Raw genomic sequence first — 16,554 nt, 5'->3', positions numbered from 1 at the left:
AAAAAAAAAAAAAAAAAAAAAAACAGCTGGCACGGGTCTATAAATAATTCAGATACGGGCTGACTACACCATTCCTGGGCTAGGCATGCATACGAGACGGGGTAGCGGGCGCGATGTGAATCGCGGCGAGCAAACGAGCTCCCCCCCCGCCGCCTTGCCCACCGCCCCCTCCCCACGCACGCCCAGCATTTCGCCCACCCCCGGGCCCAGCCCCCGAAGGGCTGGCGAGGGCCGTGCCCACCCCTCTGCAGTGCTGCCGGCACCGCTGCCCGCCGCGCTCCGGCTTCAATGGGCAGCGTGGGGCGCGCTCCGCGCAGCCGGGCGCGCACACGCACGGACACGAGAGGGGGGGTAAAGGGGAGAGGGGGAAAGAGAAGGGGGGGGGGCTTCACCTGCAACGTGGCCGCTTTGCACTACGCGGCCCCGCACACGCATCGCCCCCCGCAACGCATCCATTGGCTTCCTGCGGTTTGGGTTGGGTTTTTTTTTGGGGGGTGGGTTGGTGGCTGGGGGTCATCCCCCGACACCCCACCGGTGACAGGGCTTCTAGCTATGCAGGCATTTATTTAATGAACTCGCAGGTATTCTTTTTTTTTTTTTTTCCCTCCCCCTTTCCCCTCCCATCTCGCCCGGAGAACAATTCACACTTGGAGCTGTCACAAAACCCAGACCCACATACATACATACCCGCAAATCCTGCTTCAAGCACCCGGGCTGCTCTGAGCAGCTACTGCCCCCCTCTCTCTCTCCCTGCAAGGCTGCTCCACCTCAGACATGCTCAACTTCTTCACTCTCTTCTCTGCTACTGCCTGGGTAGGAGATACGGGGCGGGGAGGGGGAAGTGTTCAGAGCATCACCCTAAAAATATATGGAATTTAAAAAAAAAAAAAATCCTCTGCAATATAAAAGCACCCGGAGGTGGAGAAAGCACAGGAAGGCGAACTAATAAAGCGGCTTAATGATTAATAATAATAAAATATCCGCGCAGATACCGGTGGGGAGGGGGAAAAAATCACGGCGGGAGGGGAGGGGGAGGAGGGACTCTGCGAGCGAGCAGAGGGAAAACGGTGGAAGAGGAGGAGGAGGAGGGAGAGGGAACGGGAGATGAACCCCTCCCCGACGGGGGTCTCAAGCTCCTGGCGGGGGCGATGGGGCTGCCGGTGCCCGGGCTCCGGGCCGGGGCCGAGCCGCAGCCGCCGGGGGGCAGCGCCCGGGGCTCCGCGGGTCCGACCCCAAGGGAAGCGGCGTCGAGCTGGGGGCGCCCGTGGTTGGAAGCGAGCGATTAAAGGGATGCTTGGGAAAAAAAATAATAAAATATTAACAATAACCGTAAAATAGTAATAATAGGAAGAAAGGAACAGGCGCCCAGCCAGCAGGCAGGCAGCGGGATTGGATGTGAACGGAAAGAAAGGAGTGAGAGTGGAGATAACGCTAATATCCAAATTGGATGCTCCGCAATTAAGCCCGGTGCTTTAATTGCTATTCTCAGAGCCCCCTGGAAGCTAAGGAACGTGAAATCAGCCTGAACAGAAAGCAAAGTGCGTTTGCGCACGCCTCCCTGCCTGTGCTGCCCTGCCCACCCGCGGGTCTCTGCGCCCCTGCTCCCCAGGGTGCTGCGGCCTCGCCCCTGCAGTGCCATCCGCAGGAGGGCTCTGTGGCCACGGCTCTGTCCTTGTCCTTTCCACACCTGGGATTAGCTCTGAGTGCCCAACAGGGCAGAGCACGCCCACTTGCCCCACACAGCACCACAACACAGCCCTGAGGGAAGTTTGTCCCAGCTGGGGCAAGCCAGGGGAGATACCGAGGCAGAGCCCCTCCAAGAGGACATGCCAAGTGCACCCTTCAGGACACAGAGTCATCCTAGGGTCACAAAGGCTCACCCTGCCCCGGGTTGGGTCTTGGAAGGAGGTCTGGATGGGCTCAGACAAATCTTGGTAAACCCCTAGAGACAAGAGCAGTGGGGAAAGCCCTCCCCATGCTGCCCCACCAGCTATGCTCATCCTGCGGTAAAGCAGACCCCACGTTCAACACCATATGCTCTGCCTCAGTGCCCATCTGGGCTGCATTGTCCAGCCTTTGCATCCCCCTTACCAAAAGCAACCTTCTAGGAAAACACAGTAACCTCTACTTATCTAGGCAAGCTCTGTGTCCAGGAGCAGTAATGAAGGTACCCCTCAGAAGATGGGCAAGGAGGGCTGGATCCCACCTGCTAAAGAGCTGTGCTCCAATGAGCAACCAAGCACTCTCAATTCTGGCCCTTTGTTGCAGGTATGTATCTGCATGGCAATAGATGGATAAGACAAAGGTCCACACTCGCATGGATGGTCAAGGTTCCTGAGGGAGAAAGGCCACCTGAAATCACCACATCGTATCTCAACCCCAGGGTCCTGTCACTTTGTACCTCGTGGGTCAAACAGGGTTTGCTGGTCTGCAGAAAAGGTTATGGATGGCAATGTGGCCATGGCATCACATGCACATACTGATATGCGACATGGAGCTTGCTGTGTCCATGTACACTGGGTGTACAATGGTGTTTTTCCATGTAGCCACAGTGACCACAAGCAATGCCAACGTGTGCTTGATCTCCTTGCCAAAAGCACACACAAAGATTTTAATTTTGACAGCCAGGATCTTCCTGAGGGTGCTGGTGAGGTCTGTTCTGTTAGAAAGATTTTCCTAACGTTTTTAGGCATGCTTAAAAAAAGTGACTATGATCATTTTCATTCTAATTTCAGTAAAAATGGAAGACATATTAGCCAAAGCCTGAAGTAATCTGAAATTATCTCAGAACAGTTGGAGGAAAGAAATGTGGAGTGATACTTGCATACAGAAGTTGCTAATAGCTGAAGAGATTAGTCATTTGACTTTCCTGTTCCTTTCACTGATATTAGTGATACAAGAATAGCAGACAGGATTTGGCCGAAGGATGTTTTTCCTTTCTCTATGGCAAGAAAGGATAAGCTGGAACTGTGCAGGTCCTCCTGCATTCATCTGGTTGAAACAAGAGCAGGAGCTTGACAGAAACGCGAGAGAATGGTTTTCAGCTAGCACACCACATAGAAACACAAAATGGAGGGTTAAGAAGTATCCTAGGAACTATTGCTGAAAAGGGGCCCATCAATCAAAAGAGAACAGCTGCAATTATTTTCAGCAAGTCAGCAATATTTAAGATTATCATTCTCTGTGACCTTAAGATGAAGGAATTAATCAAATGTGAGTTTTCTTTCTGCAACACCACAACTCCACAGTTGCATGCTACATGGCAGCCTGCATTATTGCTCACTTTTAAGGATAAGACTAATTGCCTTTCCACTTAATGGATGTATATAGAAACATTATACAAACATATTATGCATATACATAAAAATCATAAGGTCCAAGTTCCCTAGAGGGCTTAGGGGTCTGAGCATCTGATTTGAAAGGTGGTCAATTACCCTTGCCCAAAGAAATTGGGCTCACCTGCAAGTTTTAAACTGGGCACCCAACACTTCTGATTGCTTCAGCATATCTTCTCCTAGAGATTCTGCACAGCATCTAAACTCCAAATTACTTTCACATTAAGATGTAGTATTTATTATAAATAATGGGTGTGGAGATAGGAGGCACATAAAACTTGCTACAAAATCTCCAGCAACATAGTACTATGACAGGGTTTACTTTCACTAGCTGGGACTGACTTATTTTTTCTTCAATCAGCTAAGATGAATGAACAGCATAAAATGAAACAAATAGCATCTCTGATGGGAAATTGGTTTTTCAAACATCTCTTCAATTCAAAAACACTTAAATGTTATTTGTAAGAGAAATTGAGGGATTTATTTTAAATGTGTCCATGTTTACTATAAATTAAGGGCCATATTATTCTTGTCCTGCCTAAGATAAATGAATGTGGATGAAAGTTCTTATACCAAAAGCAACCAGGGCTGGATGTGGCAGAGGTGGTGTGGGGGAGGATGCACAGCAGCAGAGCCATTGGGCCTCTACAGGACAGCATCTGTCACCACTGACAGGAAGTACTTGTGCTGTGTTTAACCCTCTGTAAATACCCCTGGCTTCATAAAATCAGTGCACTACAAGTGGCCTCTATCTGCCCACTATGGTCAGCAAAGGGAAAAGATGGGCAATTCATGGGTCATCTGCACAAGCACCAATCCAGTTGCATCAGTGTAAGAAAAAGGCATGTCCATGCAGAGCAAGGCTTTATGATCAGTGAAATGGATGGATTGCTCTCGAGAATTCACACCATACATAAAAAAAAAAAAAAAAAAAGAAAAGAAAAAAAGAAAATATTTTTCATAATAACATTCCTTGAGATGTTTGCATATGGCACAAGCACAGTAACCAGATCTCCAGCTGCTTTTATATGGTGCTCTGTGCCCTGCTCCATCCAGTCAATCTGATTATAAAATGGCAAAATAAATCCATGCTCATATCCTAGACCTTCCCACTCTCAGATCAGAAGAGACACTGTGGCAATCCTAGTGTTCAGGTTCTGAGCCTATAACATCTTTGGAAGATCACCATAACAGTGACCACACAGGCCCACAAACAAGGATGCCACGTCATACTGCATGAACAAGATTTATCAGAGAATTAAAGGGAAAGCAAATAAAGCAACTAGAAAAACAAACCTGACAATGCCATGATCACCTGGATGAAGGACTGGGCTGGGTTTTGTCATGAAACCTTTCATCTTCGCTATTGCGCATGGCTCAGGATCAAGAGATACTAGAGAAGGATTGAACCAGGAGCCAATGGTGGGGGTTCTGGTTGATCTCCTTCAAAGACACCTGAACACAAGGAGACTGCTTGTCTCATTTGCTACCTGAGAGGACAGTCAGCCTGCCAGCAGCCTTGCAGAAAAGAATAGTAAGCACTGTTGCATTTGCTTTGAAGTGATACACACGTTCTCTCAGCTGTCACGCTAGTACACTTAACTGAGTTCCCACCGTTTTACATTGCAATAATTGCAGCATCCCCTACTGTCTCCACCATGGCCAGTCTAGCCAGTCTGTCCCCAGAAATCCTAAACAACTATCGGACTGGTTTTTTGTCACACAGAATCAAAAAATGGGTGAAGTAGATTAAAAGAGAAATAGCTTTCCCAGTGTCTTTATAGACTTGTTTTATTCTTTTGAGTATGGAACGCCAGGCTCACTGAAATTGTTTTTTCTGGATGGTCATTTATATGTGAAATACATACACATTAAACTAAGAAACTGTGCTGTTCTTTCTTTCAAATGGAAATGAGTTATTTTTAAACTCCAAAAGTACAGACAAGATTTCAAACTGTCATTGTCACTTTTTTAAGATGGTGTATGGCTCTACTACCCATACCACAAACAGACCAAAGAACCTCTCTGTTGACAGCCACCACACCTAATAATAACTAGCAATTGTCATCGGATGCTGTATTGTACATCACCAAAGCATTGTACAAACATTAGGCATGTATGTCATCCCTTTTGGCATGACATCCTACACATAACATGCATGTATGAAAGGTCGAAGCAGTGCCTCATGCAGGTCTAAGAAGCCCTTCTCCTCCACCTCTAGGGTGCAAAGATCATTTCAGTGGCTGGAGATTTCGTCCCACCTCGTTAGTCTTAACAGGGCACAGTTTCCTGATACACTTCAATGAATGGGAAACCACAGCCCTCCAGGCAGTCATCTCCATCCTGTTCCAACCCTAACAAGACAAACAGATTATCTGTTTTCTTGTTTAAAATCAGATCTCTGCTTGATGAAAACCTTATTGGTTCTCTCCAGATTTAAGCGATGACACCCTTTCTTCTCTTTACTGGAGGAGCTGCAAAATGGATTAGGTAGATTGCCTTCATGGTTTAAAGGAAACTGGAAAACTGCTTTCAGTAAGAGATAAGGCGTAGCTTTTGCTAGCTTATCATGATGAAAAGCAAAAAAAGAGTCTCCTCAAGAAAGTGTCTGCATTCACCTATTCTCCTTACAGGGTGTACAGCAGCCAGCAAAATCACCCTTATGTCTGAAAGCTGTCTTCAATGTTCTAGCACAGGATCCATCAGAGCATTCAAAACTAAATTAAAATCCCAAGGAGGAATAGGGGATTTAATTCTAGGATTAAGCTTTGAAGTTGCTCCCAGGAAATAAATTATTATTGGATGAGAACCAACATACCAATTACCTAGTTTACTGCTCATGCTACTGAGAGCTGCTGCACACACCCTGAGGGATCGGATACCACAGCTCTACCTAGCCAGTCTTGTCTTTAACACGATATTCACATAAAGGCAAAAGCTCAGCTCATTGCATTCCAAGAAACTTAGCTTCACAGCTCCCATTATTAATAGAGAAACCGCCCACTACAAAATATAGGGCAATATGATAGAGTCGCTTAAACTCCCCGCTTTTCACCTTTTATCTTGCTTTGTTGTGGATAATAGAATAGTTAATAACACGCCACTTCTTTGCTCTGTATGTTATAGTAGGGTCAAAGTACTACAATATCCATGCTACCATAAATAAGTCCTTTTATTTTTCTTACACAGAAGGCCTACATGCTAGTTACGCACCAGGCAAGCCCTATTTCATTCAAATGGCATCTAGATGAAGCAGTGGGTCATATCCAGCTTTTCACTTGCTATTCCACAGATTTCTTCGAGCTACCCAGAATGCCTCAACTTCACTAATGCAGCCTATATACATGTCAAATCCATAATGCTTGTTCAACGGCACATCGCTACAGCATGAACCACCTCCTGAAGAAGGAACAAATAAAGTGAAATAGCTCCAAGACAGATAGAAGTGTCTGGAGCAAAGAGGAGTATAGACATCAGAGCTGATATTTCACTCAGACTAAATGCTAACAGTTAATCAGTGCTATTATAAACTCACTCAGAACACTAAGTTACTGTGGGTAAAAAATAAATTCTTCCCTCAGAAAAATATGCATGTGTCACCATTGAGGCAAAAGCTGGCAGTAGCAGTATACACAAATACTCGATTTTCTCCCAAGAAATATATTTTTTGTTTAAATACCTTATGACCCTAAAAATACTGCCACCAAAGCATACCTTTTTTTTTCTCCAAACACACGGTTCGTATCTTCTGTCCAGGGTTTCCTTACACTCTTTAACACAGGAAAGTGATGTGCACAAAGCCAAGATGAAATTTCATCCACCTTCCATGTCCTCCTTCACCCACAAGCTGTACCAAACCTTTTGCTGCCATTTTATACACACATGCATACATAGGGATCACAAGGAGCTAAGAACGCAGCTGGAAGCAGCCAGGGCTGCACATTCTCCACCTCTGCAAGGAATTTTACAATTGGTGCAAAGTTCACCAAGACATGGGCAGCCAACCACAGGAGTCCAGCAGGTGAGCAGGCATAGAGGGCATGGCTCTGTTTTGCAGTGGCCTTGGGTTGTGAGGTGCAGATTTGACTCCCTTCTCACTGTACCCAAAGACAGCAAGATTGCTTTTGCTATAGGCAAGTGAGGGGATTCGTTTTAATGGAAATGTGGCAAAGTGGAGGCACCAGTTATTGTCACCAGCCGGGCTCCCTGCTGGTGCAGCCATTCTGACAAGCACTGTTGTTCACAACCTCCTAACAGACCTAGCCTTTTCCAGAAATGTTCAGGGTCGATAACAGCACTGAGTCTCTGTTCTTCTCATTCCTCCTTCAGGTGAAGCAGATGGCATTGCAAATAACTTGCTGAGCAGGAGTGGGGGAGAAATGGTAGTGAAGCAAAGTATTATTCTCACTGACAAAGATTCTGAACCAGGATCTGCTTGATGTTAGAGAAGCAGGTCGCGTTTCGAAAACAAATATATGGGCCTGAAGGTCTTATTTGAAACAGAAGAGTGATTTCACCAGCAAGCCAAAAGCATATGAGCTAGGGATGTTCCCATGGGTTTTGGATTAGGTGCTCACTCCAGCATTTATTGTACATTTGTATTGACCATCTAATTTAAGACAAATGTTTTCTGTAGACACATTTTAAAGTGAAAAATGATCTCAGTTAGCATGCAGCTGTGGTCCCTGAGATAGCTCCTTGCCCAGGGGCAAACAGAGTAGAAATGTTAATGAGCTAGAAAGTAGCTCTGAAAAGCAGTGTCCATGGTCAGCATTGCGCCAGCAGGATCAGGGTCACCCGCTCCTGTAACCACTTATTTTGTAGTGTCATTAAATAAAAAGTATATGCTAAACCAGAATATTCACAGAGTAGGCAAAGTACCTACCCCCAGCAACTGAGGTTATCGTGCTGTCCCACCACCACCACACCTTTCAGGCAAAAAATAAGACACCCACCCTTAGAAAATTACTTTATGCAGATGGAGATAGATTTCCCTTGCCTGAGCTTTTTCCCAGTGAGCCAGCTGACTCAATAGTTCAGCCCTCTAGCAGTAAGAAGCATTAAGATTTCTGTCAGATTGCTCTATATCCTAAAGAAAACTGCCACCTTCTTCTCTCCTTTACACAAACATACCCTTACTTAGACATCTAGGAAGAGGCAATAAGCAAAATACCTCTGGTACACCTCATCTGCCTCTTTTAATCTGCCATCAAGTTGAAATGGAGGACATTAACCTCAACTGCTTTGAAACCCAGCAGCCCATTTATGCTCTCATGTTAGGTCTGACTCAAACTCAAGCCTCAGCATTTCGACTGCATACACTACCCACAGACTGTCTCGTGCTCTGGGTGCTCTATGCCATGCAGCAGCTGTAAACCTGAGCCCACCAGGCCTTACTCAAATATAAGCTCTCTTCCACCTTCAAAACAATTAGGACTTCAACGGAGCAAGGCCTGGCTTCACCTGAGCAGCCTTTGTCTTCCAGCAAGCCTGCAAGTTTGCTCTCTCCTGTGCATTACTGCCAGGACCCAATTGCTTGTTGTGTGTTTTCTGTGGCCCAGTAGTAGGAAACTAGAAAGTATGAACCCATCACATATACAGGGCGTGCTTTTTCTTCGTCCTTTAACAAGTACTGAATTCAGAAAAGCACACGCTGTTTTGTCCCCCTTCCCTCATCATCTTTAGAAAAGGTCTGCCCAAAACTTTGACCGCACTCTGGTGACTTTCCCAGCTCAGGGACAGAGGCTGGGCACATTAGCACAAGGCAACGTTTTTTTCAAAGTACAGCACAAAGTGTCTCAGTGAAAAATTTATTGTCTTCTGGCCCTTGTAGACAGGTTTGGCTGAGAAGGGGTTATATTCCACATTAAATTGGTTATATCCTATATTCTTTTTATGCCATTCACCTGTATTTATGCTGTTGTGTTGCTCAGTTTTTTGACAAGGCCATTTGTCCTTTGTTGTGCCCTTTAGAAACACATGCATAAAGCTCCTGTGGAGCTGTGACATGTTCCCCTGGCAAAAGAGCAGTTGGGCATCTCTGCTCCAGCCCCTATGTCGGTCAGGAGTCAGTACTGTGAGCTTGCCATTCTACCCTTTTTTTTTTTGTGCTGACAAAGAGTAAGCCTGCAGGCTGTTGTGTCCTTGCTGGTCATTTCCTTGTTCTAGGTCAAGGATGGCCATGTGTTTTCATACTACCTGATAGAATGGTACTTTTTTTTTTTTCTTTTGAACTGATCTGCATCTCTAATATGAGAACTTCCACAGACACCCATCTTCTTGCATTTGCCAGTTAACAGCTCTATTGGATTGGAGTGCACTCTCCACAGAGGACACTGTCTCAGTAGAGACATACCCTCTGTTTCAGAAGGGACAGCCCACAACCTAATGAAGGAAAAGAACAGGAAAAGGCACCATCACTAACGGCAATTTTCCCACATACTTTTCTCTTCAGCACCATTAGAGGAGGTCTGTATTCTCAGCTATATTGTTCCCTGGTGGCATCTCAGAGAATGCAGAGATAGGAAGAGATATTCTGGGAGAGGATAATGAGAACAGTGCAAGGAAGAAGTATTTGACAAATTCATGTATTGTCAATTATGTGCCACCTGTCAATTATGTTACCATATTTCTTTCTGCCATGGAGATATATTACAACAAGATGATCCTTTCCCTACCAGGAGCCATCCAGTGCTGGTTGCTCCATTGGGCTGAGCAAAGGCAGATCAGACTCCAGTGAGTCCAGTGTTCATGGAATGGCTCCTGGTTGAACTTGCTATGTCGTGTTTACCACAACAGGCTACAGGTACATCAGCAAACCTCAGAGTGCTGTTACTGCTGACTGAACATGTAAATTACAATAATTCATTGGGAGCCAAAGGTTTAGCATGATCATATCACAGCCAGTACGATCAGAAAGGGATATAAGAACTAAGATGTGTTGCATTATTTGGAACAGAGGTTGCTAGTAGTGCCATAAAAGTTTCTGTCAACAGGTTAAAAAAAAAAAAAAGCCTGATCAGGCCCTGATGACAAAAACAACTTCTGAAGATGTAGGCATAGATACATCCAACATCGCCAAAATAGATGTCCAGAGTTGGTCAAGCATCTTACACTGCTATCCACACTTAATGTAGGGACACCTACATTATAATGGTATAGGGCCCCTTTTTATTCATTTGGTGTGTCATCAGCTCAGGTTGACAATTTTTAGAGCCACAGCTCCAGCAGCTGCAGAAGCTATTTTGGGTGAAACTGCTAGTTTCTGGAAAGCTACAAGGTATGCAGTGCCATGGAGGCACAGCATGAAGGGATAAGAGGTATGCACCATGGCAGTGACTACTGCTCCTGTGATGATCTCAGTGATGAAATCCCTTGCATCATGCTGGTTTGCCAGTCATTGACAGAAACAGTTTTCTGTTTTCTGCACACTTGGCCTTAAAGGCTGTATGCTAGTAGTCTGAAATGTATGCAAGCTCTCAGCACAGCATGACAAACTAAGGTCTTCATATGTATACAAATTCCCCTGTACCCGCTTCTGTCCATCCCAGAGCTGAAGAGCATGGTCCTATTGAATGTTGGTCTCCAGCTCCTAGAAATGATGTTCTGTAGCAGAGAGACAAGGATCAACCACAACCCAGTCAGGTAAAAATCTTAACAATATCAGCAGCACCTTGTGGCTTGTGGCAACAACTGCTTTTCTTCTGTGTCCAGAGCTGAGAATAGATCTGACTGAAAAAGGCCTTGCTCCTGATCCAGAAGAGCCAGCAATGCACACACATAGGCTCCCTGACAAAAAGCATAATGAGGATTATATGAGGCTTTGGTGCATGCATATAGGCAACACAAAGATAGCAGAGGAGTACAAACTCTGTGTTCCTTAAGTAATTTACACTGTCTCCTTCAACCTTTATCCCCCCAGAAATGCAAAACAAGCATTTCTCCTCTCAGGACATGCTAAGGAAAGCATAAGGGACAATAACTGCCAGAAAATAAAAGTTTGGTTTCAATTACCATCATTCCAAACACATCTCTACAGAACCACATAAGTGACTGCAGGAATCTCACTCTGAAATGGTGGTATTTGGCACAGAGCATTAAACCCAAGTGGGCCATTCTTGTTTCCTTGATCTGGAGGCAGACTGGTGTTGAGTACATGTGATAATACCACTTTGCAAACTGATGCTCTGAAAGGACAGCTTTTCTGATAGTCATCAGCGCACTTGAACATGACATTGACATGGAGCAGAGTTAGGTATCTTCTGTCTTCAGGCTGACTAGTAAGGCTGCCAGGGAAATTGTGAGCAAGGAAACTGGCTATCATCATCTGCTTCTACAGTACCCAGGGAAATAAGTCCTTAGGTACACTGTAAATAAATAGGTTCACACAAAAGATAAACTAACTGTACAGACAGTTTCTTTGCTTAGTGAAAACAGGCTGGCAAGACTGCTGATGACTGGCTAATTTCCTAGGCCACAGAAGAACAATACCAGGCAGGTGACAGCCCCATCCCCTTTCAAACCATCACCAGGGTCTGCATTACTCTTGTGTACTACCAGGAGCTATGGCTCAGCTGAATAGAATTGAAATAACTAATCACACTACCTCAGGTAATAGTGGTAAGCCTTACACTCTAAGAATGCAAGCGTCTAGCAGACATACAGATGATAAGTGTCCCCTGGAGTTACCACTCAAAAGACCAATTTCAGAGTTTACATCAGAAAGGACAAGCTCCTTAAAATTATGTTCTTACTTTTGAAGTCCAACAGAGGTCAGAACTGCTTGGTCTCTTGATGTGCTGCAATGAAAGGAGAGTAATCTCTGCCTTCCTTCACAGGGATGAATAGAAGCAACTGGCTTCATTATTAAGTGTGTGTGACTGTCACTGCATCTGCAACATTTTTGTTTTCAAATTTCTCTTGATGGCCATGAGGGTTGGAAACTTAAGTCTGGAAACTTTGTCCATGTGGAAGTGCTTGGCTCTGTGCGGGTGTTACAGTGAAATGACAAAGAAATAGCAACTGCTCTTCCGTGTGCACAAGGTCAAGGGTTATAGTCAAGGGTCATAGATGTCAGACTGGGGGGAGACTCAGGAGGCTCCAGTCCAATCTCCTGCTTGAAACAGGGTCAGCTGTGAGATCAGGTCAAGTTACTTACAGCTTTAGTTAGCCAGGTCTTGAAAATATCCAAGGGTGGAGACTGCACAGCCTTTCTAGGAAACCTGTCTGCTTAACTGTCCTCAGTCAAGTCCTGCAGAAGTACAGAAGTAATCTCTGAACAGTCTTTGAGCCCAGATTTCTGAGAAAGCCTATCTGAACAGGAAAGGCCAACCTCCCCCGTGTTTACCAGCATGCCTCCACAAGGTCATGGGGAGGCACACCTTCGCATCATGCCCCAGGGTACCCACAATCTCGTGTCCCATACCTCTTCAAAGTCCAGGTCGGTATTGAGGTGGGGTCCAGCCTCCCCATCCCTTCTCTGCTCACATCCCTGCACATAATGCTTGCCAGCTCCCTACCCCTGTGAAACCCTACACACATGGCCATGACCAGTCTGGTCATCTCCTCTATCACACAGCTCTGAGCAAAGCACAACCAGCATGAATCACTGTGCTTACCATGCACACCATCCTCCCCTGGATCTCCCTTCCCCTTCCAGTGGCAGCATTCCCTGAAGTGCCCCCTCTGACACTGCCAGCTGAACTGCCACAGCAGGGCAGCCAGGCAACAGCAACCCACCACAGACTACCTTGAAAGGCAACACACCTGCCACCATTTTGTCTCTCAGCAGCTCTTCCACCCACACACAGATAGTATCTGCACAGGTCCACCCTCTTCTCTGCCCTCAGTATCCAAAAGCACCAATGCAGGCATTCATGCGATGGCCAAGCAGGCCATTAATTAATCAACACAATTAATCAACACATACTCTTGGACAGTGCATGCACGCAGAGCGGGCAAGGAAGTTCAAGCAGGAATGGCCTTCATATGTGTACCAATCACCTCCCTGTCTTGTGTGGATTGTCAGTCAGGACAGCATGGATCTGTCCCATCTCCCAGCAGCACACTGACTACCCTGGGCTGTACAAGCACACATTCAACATACAGATTAGAGCATTTTAGCGTAGCAGCCATATCTGCAAAGCAGACCTTACAGGATACTTGTGTACCCACCCCGACCTCCACCCAATTCACTCCCTGTCCCCTCTGCATCCCAACAGCTGCTGCGGACTCCCTGCCTGCGTCTCCATAGCCGGGGCTGAGACTTAGCACTGATCTCAGCCTAGCTGTCTTTCTGCTGTTCCCATAATCATGCTACATACCAGGGGTCAGTTCCTCCACATCAGCCCCAGACAAATGATCAAGGTGCTCACTACCCGACTCATGTTTTCCTTTCCCAACAGGGCTGTTGCGTTATACAGGGAAACTTCTTTAGCCTTACCCCAACTCTTTAAGATGAAGTACAATGTTTTCATCTGCCTACAGAAACACACACTGTCCTTGCAGACCCTGAGCAAATGCAAGGGCATGACCATGCTGTGCAATAGGGTGATTCCAACTTCTGGAACAAGCACACCAGTGGATATAAACCACAACTGCAGGAGACAGAGATAGCAGAGAGATCAACAAATGGTTATTTGCTGCAGCCACTCTCGCCCAGCTCTTTCTTCCTTTTGCCTCTTCCTGAGGCAGTCACAAAACCTTCTTGGACCAGCATTAATGACTCACAAACACTTTGGACACTGTTTTTACCAAGTGTATCACTGTTAGGGGCTGGGATCACCATAACAGTTAGCTCTAAGTTGACTGTACAAACACAGACAGCTCTGTGAGCACCTTTTAAATGCTTTTCCAGAGGGCCATGGCAGGGTCTTCTCTTGAAGTTATTTACATTTTAGTCCGTCATCTCACACAAGTCCCAGGCTCCAGTGGGAAACCAAAGACTTCCCTAGCACGCACAATGAGAGGCATCTACGCAGCCAGGGAGGATACAAAGAGACCTGTTTGCCCCCAGATATGAGTAACAAAAGCAAAGATGTTTCATCCTGATTAAGGAAGTTATTTATTTTCATTGCATGTTGCCTCATGTCCTCACTCAGGAACCTGAGTTCCAAAAAAATGGATCTCAAAAAGTTCCCAGAACTGAGCAACAGGCTTGGCAAGGCATATCCATACTGTCCCATACCATAGTACACTGACATTAAAATTCCAGCTTGTGACATATGATGCTAATGCAGCTGTGACCTGCCATTAATCAGCCCAAGCATAGAACCTTGCTGATATGAATCTTAGATTTTTTTTTTCTGCTCAGACCCTACATACATATATCCACCTTCAACAGCTGCGTGGACATCCCTTTGTATAGATTTGTTTTAAATAGAGGGTTCAGATAAAGTAAATCATTTCTTCTACATAAAGTGATTGCACAGACTTAAATTGTTATCTGTGCCAACCAGGATTAAATCAGTGCAAGTTTGGGTATAGACAAGACTTTCTTTTTGTTACTAATATCATTCACTAATCCAAGTTTTGACTGGTGTTAACTACAGGATAACAAATGGACAGTCTTCTAGTATCTGTGTCTTTATCTAGCCTCAAATACGAGGCAAGGAAGAGCTCTGTACAATCCTGATCCTGCCCTCAGAATTCATATTTAGTGAATTCTTACCTTGAACAAAGAACCCAGTAAGATAGCTGCTTTTTCCATAAAATTAGCTTTTTAAAAGCATCTATACAACCATTCCACAAGAAGGAATTTGGGCAAAGTTCCGATTCCACTCTTACAGAAAAGCTATAGTTTCTGGAGAAACAGCAGTTAACCAGAGAATGCCATTCCAGCATCTCGTCTATGGGTGCTGTATAGGGATGATGGTATTATCCTATTTTTCCTTCCCAGCTAGTTAATAGGAAATCCCCTTTCAAAGGCAATTTCCATTTTAAATCACCCACATTAAGAAAGACATGTTTAATACCAATAAATCCGCTTTCTTAAAAGAGACAGAGAAGCCAGGCTCATCAGCTGACTAAATCCTCTCCCCACACCCCCATTCCTGCCTTGCAATCTGTAGATCTTGCAGAAGGGTGATCTAAGACAGCTGTAGTTAGCTAGCTACACTTCTGAGCACTAAGCTGCTCCTTGCTTTATATTCACTCTGTGCCAAACCAAGGTCACAGGGGCACAAGGAGCCCAAAGACTTTCCATGCTATAAGGGAGCAGAAGTCTCAGCCACAGATGCTCAGATGCCAAATTTCTACATACCTCCCACAGGAGCCTCCCCCCTACACCAGTCCCCAGTACAAGTCAGCATAGGGTGAGTGGTTTTAAGGGCTTAGTATGTGAAATGAGGTTTCTTTCCTCAAAGTTTCTTGCAGCAAACCTTGGAGAACCATCCACTGGCTCCCACAGGGATCCCCGTGCCCTGAGGGCTTCTGCTCTGCCATGAGACCCCATGCCTTTATCACCATCGCTTCCTACCTTCCGAGGAATTTCTAGCCTCATGGCTCTTGCAGCCATATTTACCTCCTTTGGCTGAGAAGCAGGAGAGAGCCAGCTCAAGACTCATCTGCCTAAAGGAAGAGAGAAGCCAGTGGCATAAGCAGTGCTAAGTCAATACTTCCCCAGAAGCCAGAGGGTGACCTGGTAGGACCATTCAAGGTCAGGACTGCATCAGCACTGGGACAGTGGCACAGGTACCTTTCTTGTCTGACAGGAAGAGACAGAGCTGACTCAGGTAGGAGAACGGGGAGCTCCGAAACCTGAATACACTTCCCTCTGTTTCTCACTGCTGTAACAAGGATTGGGAGCAAGAAATACAGACTAAGGATAAGGCTTAGTGGAGGGAAAAAAAAAAACACAAGGTACAGCAGAAAACCTTGGGTTGGCTGCCCTTGGTGCTGCCAAGAACAGCCCCAGTCACCCACGTGATATTCCCATGCCTCTTCATGTAGCTCCAGTAGCCAGACCTGCTACTGGCAAGTACAAAGCTGTGGTGCTACAATGGTTTCCTGGGAGAGAATGGCCAACTCTTTTCACTGAATGTAAAGCGTAACACAGCAATAGGAAACCTGAGGAGGACTTTGAAATCATATCTGAAATAAATGTTAGAGATAATGGTATAATCCACTGTATGTTTTCCCAACTGCGAAGTCTAGGCACCCTATTTGGCAAAACAACATTTTTGGACACATCCTTGTTTCCCTACTATGCACACAGGCTCCA

At 45.6% G+C, this 16,554-nt stretch overlaps 1 protein-coding gene across 1 annotated transcript in view; it reads right to left on the bottom strand.

Moving 5' to 3' along the window:
- Nucleotides 1-841, bottom strand: part of GRIN2B (glutamate ionotropic receptor NMDA type subunit 2B) — a 200,043-nt gene extending 199,202 nt beyond the window's left edge. Inside the window, exon 1 of the mRNA XM_021267270.4 lies at nucleotides 688-841. The gene's annotated coding sequence lies outside the window, so the exon portion shown is untranslated. The remainder of the gene's footprint in view (nucleotides 1-687) is intronic.
- Between the last annotated feature and the right edge of the window lie 15,713 nt (nucleotides 842-16,554).

The sequence above is a fragment of the Anas platyrhynchos genome, chromosome 1, assembly GCF_047663525.1.
Source record: "Anas platyrhynchos isolate ZD024472 breed Pekin duck chromosome 1, IASCAAS_PekinDuck_T2T, whole genome shotgun sequence".
Lineage (NCBI taxonomy): Eukaryota > Metazoa > Chordata > Aves > Anseriformes > Anatidae > Anas > Anas platyrhynchos.
Note: the sequence above shows the minus strand (reverse complement) of the source record. Positions and strands in the feature narration are given on the sequence as shown.